Source organism: Schistocerca piceifrons, chromosome 6 (genome assembly GCF_021461385.2).
Source record: "Schistocerca piceifrons isolate TAMUIC-IGC-003096 chromosome 6, iqSchPice1.1, whole genome shotgun sequence".
Taxonomy (NCBI): domain Eukaryota; kingdom Metazoa; phylum Arthropoda; class Insecta; order Orthoptera; family Acrididae; genus Schistocerca; species Schistocerca piceifrons.
The window spans coordinates 82083462-82092430 of NC_060143.1; positions in this window are offsets into that span (position 1 = coordinate 82083462).

The window sequence follows — 8969 nt, forward strand, 5'->3', positions numbered from 1 at the left end:
AGGAGGATCTGTTCATTAGCAATACGCCCACAGGTAGACACTTTCGTCAGAAATGTTTTTTATAACTTACGTTCTGGAATATTGAAATGCAAATTAACTATTGCAGCATTGTGTGCGCGTACATAATAAAACGATCCGTCCAACAATCCGGCATATAAATTTCATTCATATACATGGTTGCTATGTTTAGTAAAATATATTTGCCTTTTTTCACCAGAGGTTAATTCGGTCTATGTTGTCAAAGTTTCACAGATTTCCAGCCACAATCAGACTCTTATTTGGCGAACATTACAATTTTTGTTGTACAGTGCAGGTCGACATTCTAACAAAGAAATTAATTCCTCGGTATTAACATTTTCCATTTTTGTCAGCTGTTGCACTATGCAGTAAACTGCGGAGCGAAAACAACAAGTGCGCTCGCAGCATACAGTATTGTATGCGTCACTCCCTCGGCCAATAATTGTGTGCTGCTACAGTATATTTACGGCCAACATTTTGTACGGGTATGCGCCTGCATCAATATAGCATCACTATCGTAGCAAAACGATTCTGTGATCGGCCGATAGAAAAATCACTCATGCGCGCTTAGCCTAAAAACACTATTTTTAAACAGATGCGCACTAGACACACAGTTTCGGGGAATACATTTTTTTCCTCCATTCTTGTGTCTAGTATTATACTGCTACATAACGTGTGCCTCGAGAGCTGAGCAGTCGCCGGCACATTAGCTCAGCGTGGGGTAGCATTCATCTCACGCTACGTGAGGAGAACCCTACGTCATAGTGACGTAACACTGCGTCATCGTGACGTAAATAACCAAATCGACTACATGAGTACGTATATCGATCTTTGCGGTTGTACCGATAATGTCAAAGCTAAATGTAAATACATGTGTACAAATGAAGTGACAGGAGTTGTCTGTTACGCTCATCCCAGTTGAATGAATTATTAAGCTGTAATCCCAACAATTTGGGATGGTATTATGTGTTTCAGGAACATAATGAATGTCTGAACGAAGGAACCATAACGAAAGTAAAAAAAAAAAAAAAGCTTTTAGTCAATTTTTTTTTAAATCCGATGAATCGTGCATAAATCGTGTGGATAGAAACGTGAAATAATTAATTATTAAGCTGCAATCCAAAGATGTGGAATATTATTGTGTGTTTCACGTACATAACGAATATCTGAATGAAGGAATCATAACCATAACGAAAGTGTCTAGGCATTTTTTAGTCCGATTAATCGTGCATAAATCATGTGGATAAAAACTGGAAATAGGGAGAAATTAAAGTGTGTCGTATTTTTCTAAAAGCCAATGAATTTTACATAATTCATGTGGGCAGAAACTTTAAACTGAGAAACTGAAGTTCGAAGTAATTCCGAATGTTGCTGGAAATATTAAACCATCTAGTTCCATTTAATTTTGCCTTCATGTTGTAAATCAGTTAATAACAATGAACAGTGCAGATTCAAGACGCACACAAGAGTTGATAGGACAACTCGTGAAACTCGTGATGACGCGTGCCTACGTCACGTTGACGTAGGGCTCTCCTCACCTAGTGTGAAATTAATGCTACCCCTCAACGTGTTCGGTCAGAGGGTTAGCTGCCCTCTGTAATAAAAAAACTGAGTTAATCGGTCAACGACGAACTGTCACGGGTGTCTTGCGACGTCCGCACCGAGCAGACACAACGAACGAGAACGAACATAATGAGACTAAAAAAAAAAAAAAAAAAAAAAAAAAACTGTGTTAGGTCAGAGATAAGGCTGCTCTCTGTAATAAAAAAACTGAGTGAAAGGATCAACAACGAACTTCCCTGGATGTCATGTGACGTCCGCTACGACCAAATACAACGAACAAAATGAAAAAAATATTGGACCAATGCGGCGGAATGCCATGCAAAGGGGCCCGAGTTCCGTGGCCGGCTGGCTCGGAGATTTTCTCCGTTCAGTGAATGGGTGTTGTGTTATTTTCATCATTATCAACATATCCCCATCGACACGCAAGACGCCGAAGTGGCGTCAGTAAACAGACTTGCACCAGGCGACCGGTCTACCCGACGGGAGACCCTAGCCACACGACATTTCATTCTAGTGCTAGTAATTAATTTACGTCTATGGTCAGCAAAACAGCACTATTACAGGCCAGTCCGCACGCAACGATCTGTCTGCGCAAATGTCTGTGCACATCACATCTGCGCAGACAGATCGTTGCGTGTGGACAGGAGATTTGCACCGACATGAGGTGTGTGCAAACCTCGAAGTTGGAGTTGGAGGTTTGAGCGAATCGTCTCAAATCTGTGGGTTCAAACCACATCTGTGCAGACAAGTTGGAGTGTGTGGACAGGAGATCGCCGCAAATCTGGCGCGAAACAGCTGCCTGTTCAGTCTAGTGTGCGCACGGAGCATTAAAATGGCTGACGCTCGTCAGTATTCTAGACAGTTTATCAGTGAATTCATTGAACTTTATAGAAATGACCCACGTTTGTGGAAGATTAAAAGTAAAGAGTACAGTGACAGGAACAAAAAGACAGCTGCATACAATGCATTAATTGAAAAATTACTAGAAGCTGACGCACCGGCGAACTGAGAAACGGTAATAATAAAAATCGTTGTGGACTGTCTACTGTAAATAATTATCAAAAGTTCAAAAATCTCGAAGATCTGGTGTTGGAGTGGATGAAATATACCAGCCAAGTTTGTGGTATTTTGTGATTCAAACACGTCTAAAGCAGCAAAAATATTGTGATTCTTCATCAGCAAAAATATTATTTGTAACTCGACAGAATTAATGTACTTGACTTGCCTTCATGAACTCATCCTTCAGGACAGCGTAAATAGCTTCATTTGTGTTGGGTGTAATTTCACTCAATGCTTGTTTAGAAATTGCAGTTGAAAATGTAAAGTCCTTATAGCTCCTTCCTGTTGCCAGGAATCTTAATGTCACCGTCAGCTGTTCATGGAGAGAAATTGCTCTTCTCATTCAAGTATTATTTCGTATAATATGAGAGGTTACAAGCGTTAAGAGACAATTATAAGTTTCGACATCCATCTGTAAATAATTACGCCAGTCGTTACGGTGGCCCTGCAACTCTCGCAGTAAATGTACGTGCGAAAACTGCTTTCACTATACCAATTTGACCGCTCTCTCTGTTTCCTGCGTTTTGTCTGAATGTTTTTTGCAACACAAGTTGCGAACACAGACCACAACAGAATTTCTTCAATTCCTAAAAATCAAAATAAATTAATTAAACTTCTGACGTTTTCGGCGAGCGTAGTCGCTTGCCAATGACATTTCTTTTCTACACCGGCAGATGGCAGGCGAATAGTAGATTGGAGTTTGTGTCGTGTGAACACAACACATTTGCAGCGATCCTCTGCATGTACAGACATCTGCGCCGATATCTGCGCAGACAGATCGTTGCGTGTGGACCGGCCTTAACGTAAATTCTTGGAAGTTCGCTGTAATATTACGAGATTGATTCAACAATTTAGTTACTATAACGGATCTGTTGTTTGTTTCATCATGATGCTTTTTTTCGTTTTTCGTTCCCTGCTCCAAGGTGTAGAACGGGCTCTTTTTTCTTCCTTTTCTTTCTTTTTGAGTCACTCGTCCTCTGGCTGGTTTGATGCGGCCCGCCACGAATTCCTCTCCTGTGGCAACCTTTTCATCTCAGAGTAGCCACTGCAACCTACGTCCTCAATTACTTTCTGAATATATTCCAGTTTCTTTCCCTCTTCAGCTCCCTCTAGCACCATGGAAGTTATTCCTTGAAGCCTGTTCTACCACCCTGTCCCTTCTTGTCAGTGTTACCCATATATTCCTTTCTTCGCCAGCGGAGAACCTCTTAATTCCTTACCTTATCAGAACGCTTTCTGCAGCATCACATATCAAATGCTGCGATTCTCTTCTGTTCCGGTTTTACCGCAGTCCATGTCTCACTACCACACAATGCTGTGCTCTAAAAGGATACGTTCTGAGAAATGTCTTCTTCAAATTAAGGGCTTTATTTGATACTAGTCGACTTCTATTTGCCAGGAATGCCCATTTTGCCAGTGCTAGTCTGCTTTTTATATCTTCCTTGCTTCGTCGATTGCGGATTATTTTGCTGCCTAGTTAGTACAATTCCTTAACTTGTCTACTTCGTGATCCTCGATTGATGTTAAATTTCTCACTGTTCTCATTTCTGCTACTTCTCATTAATTTCGTATTTCTTCGGCATTCTGTACTCATTAGTCTGTTCATTCCATTCAACGTATCCTACAATTCTTCCTCACTTTCACTGAGGGTAGCAACGTCATTAGCGGGACTTATCAACGATATCCTTTCACCTTGTAATTTATTCCCCCTTTTCAACATGTCATTTATTTCCGTCATTGTTTCTTCGATGTATAAATTGAACAGCAGAGGCGAAAGACATCCCTGTCTTACACCCTTTTTAATCGTAGCTCTTCGTTCTTGGTCTTCAAGTCTTATTGTTCCCTTTTGGTTCTAATCATCATCATCAGTTTTCTGCTATATTAGCAGGTCCTATGCCTCTCCATTTTCTGCAATCCATTGCTCCCTTCTTAAAGCTGCTGTATGTTGTACCGTCCATCACGTCATCCAGTATCTGAAATCTCTTCCTTCCTCGCTTTCTTTTCCCTTTTACATAACCTTCTAAAACTATTTTTATCAGTCCGTCATTCTTTCTGAATATCTGGCTAATCCAATTTCTTTTTCTTCATTTTATTACATATAGTAATTGTCCTTTCTCTCCCACTCTTCTCAGTACCTCTTCATTTTTTACTCTGTCCATCCAACTTATTCTTTCCATCCTCCGCCATGTCCACATCTCAAAAGCCTCCAGCCTTTCTCTGTCTTTCTTCCTCAAAGTCCATGTTTTAGCGCCATATAAAAGAACACTCCGTACAAGACTTTAATGAGTCTCTTCCTGAGTTCTCTGTCCTTTTTTTATAAAATGCCTCTCTTGTCATTGCTATCCTTGTTTTAATTTCTGTGGTACACTTACAGACGGTGTCTAGCCTGCTTCCAAGATATTTAAAATTTTGCACCTGTTCTAGCAGTTCCCCATTCAGCACAATTTTTATTTCTTTATTTCATCCTAGTGCCGTTACTTTTGTTTTCTTTGTGTTAATTTTCATTCGATAATTTTTTCTGTTAGCTTCAATGGTGTCCACCAAACCTTGTAATTCTTTTTCTCCTTTGGCTAGAAGGACCATGTCATCAGCAAACGTCAAACACCCTACTCTTCTTCCTCCATTTTCTACTTCTTTGTCATCTAATGAGCATTGGTCACTCATATTTTCCAAGTAGAGCTTGAAAAGAGTAGGTGATAGACAGCATCCTTGTGGTACTCCTTTTCCTAGTCCAGTCCAGTTTGTACTTTCTCCTCTCACTTTAACTGAGGCTTTTTGATTATGATATAATGAGTTTATAAGTCTTCTGGTTTTCAGTCCACTCTTTTTTCCCTCGTTATAGCCGACAGCTTGGTTCTAATACATACTGCATATTAGGGTAGGTCTCTATACCTTACTCGTATTTTTCTCGGAATTTCTAAACTCTCGAACCATTTGACATTGCCGAACACTTTTCCCATGTCGGCAGATCCTACGAATGTGTTTTGATTTTTCTTCAGTCTTGCTTCTGTTACCAGTCGCAATGTCAGAGCAGCCTCTCTGGCGCTTTACCTTTCCTAGAGCCAAACAGATTGCCGGCTAACAGAGCCTCAATTTTCTTTTCCATTCTTCTGTGTACCATTCTTGTGAGCAACTTGGATGCGTGAGCTGTTAAGCTGACTGTGCGAGATGGAATGTTATCTGTCCCTTCTTATTATCTGATCATAAGCCGTCCAAAGCTCTTAAATTCTGATTCTAATACGGTATCCCCTATCTCCTTCCTGTCGACTCCTGTTGTTCTTCCTTCACGTCATCAGACAAGATCTCTCCCTCATAGAGGCCTTCAATGTACTCTTTCCACCTATCCGCTCTCTCCTCTGCATTTGACACTGCAATTCCCATTGCGCTCCTAATGTTACCGCAGCCAAATTACTCGCAGTACCGTACAGGGCCGCAGAAGCCAGGGGCAATGTGTGCGAGGGGGCCCCATCTCCAAATATAGCAGCCCAATTTTATTTTTAATTCAAAGAAGGTTTGACGTGATATCAACATAATGCAATTCAGGGAATATTGCAGATATACAAAAAAATATATTCATGAAAGAAGGGCAGTCTCGATTGAACATCTCAAGAGGTTGCTGTACCATTAGCCGAAAGATGCAGTGGCGTGATTTTCAAAAATGTTCATTGGGTTGAACTACAGAATACATATACAGGGTGTTACAAAAAAACTTTCAGGAAACATTCCTCACACACAAATAAAGAAAAGATGTTATGTGGACATGTGTCCGAAAACGCTTAATTTTCATGTTAGAGCTCATTTTAGTTTCGTCAGTATGTACTGTACTTCCTCGATTCACCGCCAGTTGGCCCAATTGAAGGAAGGTAATGTTGACTTCGGTGCTTGTGTTGACATGCGACTCATTGCTCTACAGTACTAGCATCAAGCACATCAGTACGTAGCATCAACAGGTTAGTGTTCATCACGAACGTGGTTTTGCAGTCAGTGCAATGTTTACAAATGCGGAGTTGGCAGATGCCCATTTGATGTATGGATTAGCACGGGGCAGTAGCCGTGGCGCGGTTCGTTTGTATCGAGGCAGATTTCCAGAACGAAGGTGTCCCGGCAGGAAGACGTTCGAAGCAATTGATCGGCGTCTTAGGGAGCACGGAACATTCCAGCCTATGACTCGCGACTGGGGAAGACCTAGAACGACGAGGACACCTGCAATGGACGAGGCAATTCTTCGTGCAGTTGACGATAACCCTAATGTCAGCGTCAGAGAAGTTGCTGCTCTACAAGGAAACGTTGACCACGTCACTGTATGGAGAGTGCTGCGGGAGAACCAGTTGTTTCCGTACCATGTACAGCGTGTGCAGGCACTATCAGTAACTGATTGGCCTCCACGGGTACACTTCTGCGAATGGTCCATCCAACAATGTGTCAATCCTCATATCAGTGCAAATGTTCTCTTTACGGATGAGGCTTCATTCCAACGTGATCAAATTGTAAATTTTCACAATCAACATGTGTGGGCTGACGAGAATCCGCACGCAATTGTGCAATCACGTCATCAACACAGATTTTCTGTGAACGTTTGGGCAGGCATTGTTGGTGATGTCTTGATTGGGCCCCATGTTCTTCCACCTACGCTACTGGAGCACGTTATCATGATTTCATACGGGATACTGTACCTGTGTTGCTACAACATGTGCCTTTACAAGTACGACACAACATGTGGTTCATGCACGATGGAGCTCCTGCGCATTTCAGTCGAAGTGTTCGTACGCTTCTCAACAACAGATTCGGTGACCGATGAATTGGTAGAGGCGGACCAATTCCATGGCCTCCACGCTCTCCTGACCTCAACCCTCTTGACTTTCATTTATGGGGGCATTTGAAAGCTCTTGTCTACGCAACCCCGGTACCAAATGTAGAGACTTTTCGTGCTCGTATTGTGGACGGCTGTGATACAATACGCCATTCACCAGGGCTGCATCAGCGCATCGGGGACTCCATGCGACAGTGGGTGGATGCATGTATCCTCGCTAACGGAGGACATTTTGAACATTTCCTGTAACAAAGTGTTTGAAGTCACGCTGGTACGTTCTGTTGCTGTGTGTTTCCATTCCATGATTAATGTGTTTTTGAAGAGAAGTAATAAAATGAGCTCTAACATGGAAAGCAAGCGTTTCCGGACACATGTCCACATAACATATTTTCTTTCTTTGTGTGTGAAGAATGTTTCCTGAAAGTTTGGCCGTACCTTTTTGTAACACCCTGTAATTTCCTATTAAGCACTACACATATCTTCACAAATGCACTCGGTGCAATATTTTTCAAACAGCCGCGAGCGAAAATGTGATTTTTCAGGTGTTCACACCGAGCGACGTGGCACAGTGGTTAGCATACTGGACTCGCATTCGGGAGGACGACGGTTCAATCCCGCGTCCGGCCATCCTGATTTAGGTTTTCCGTGATTTCCCTAAAATCGCTCCAGGCGAATGCCGGGATGGTTCCTTTGAAAAGGACACGGCCGACTTCCTTCCCTAATCCGATGAGACCGATGACCTCGCTGTTTGGTCTCTTACCCCAAACAACCCAACCCCGTCAGGTGTTCACATCTCAGGTTCTACTGATCACAGAGATGAGGGGTCAGCTGTCTTAGATAACCCTTGGCCTGGCGAGCATTTGCATATGCGACATTGGCATACTGTAGCTATCCTGCAGCACAGAGTCAAAATTTAAACACTGCACGCTTTCTAGCCCAAGCAAATTAAGCATATCGACTGGCTTTTTTAGATTAGGTGTATTCTAAGGTGCTCCTTAAGTGGTCTATAAATCACATATTTTTAATGGGCGAAAACCCTCAAAAAACCACGATTTTTGGGTACGAATAGTACCAGTTGTGGGGATGGCAACTTCTATAATTTCTATTCATGGCAAATCGTCGGAAAGTTTGCCAAATGTTCTTAAGATAATATTCTTAGGAAACTATGAAACTTTATTTCGATATCACTGTTCGTTACCTAGACCCAGCAGTTCAAATTTGTCGTACTTATGCAGTAAAATATGCACGTAATGTCGGGTCTAAGGCGTAAACGGAGTTTTAACTGACGTTGCGGACACATGGGAAGACCTTTAGAGCCACCACAAGAGTTCTGAGGTAACCAAACTGTTTTCCGCCATCATTTTTTCACCAGTAAAACTTTATGGCGCACTGTTTTGCGTGATGGACACTTCACGTCTATACAGATATTACCAAAGTGGTACTGCAGTGACAAAAAATGGGATGAAAAGGATCTTAACATGCCCAAAAGACTTAAAACGACTGCCGAAAATTATGTAAA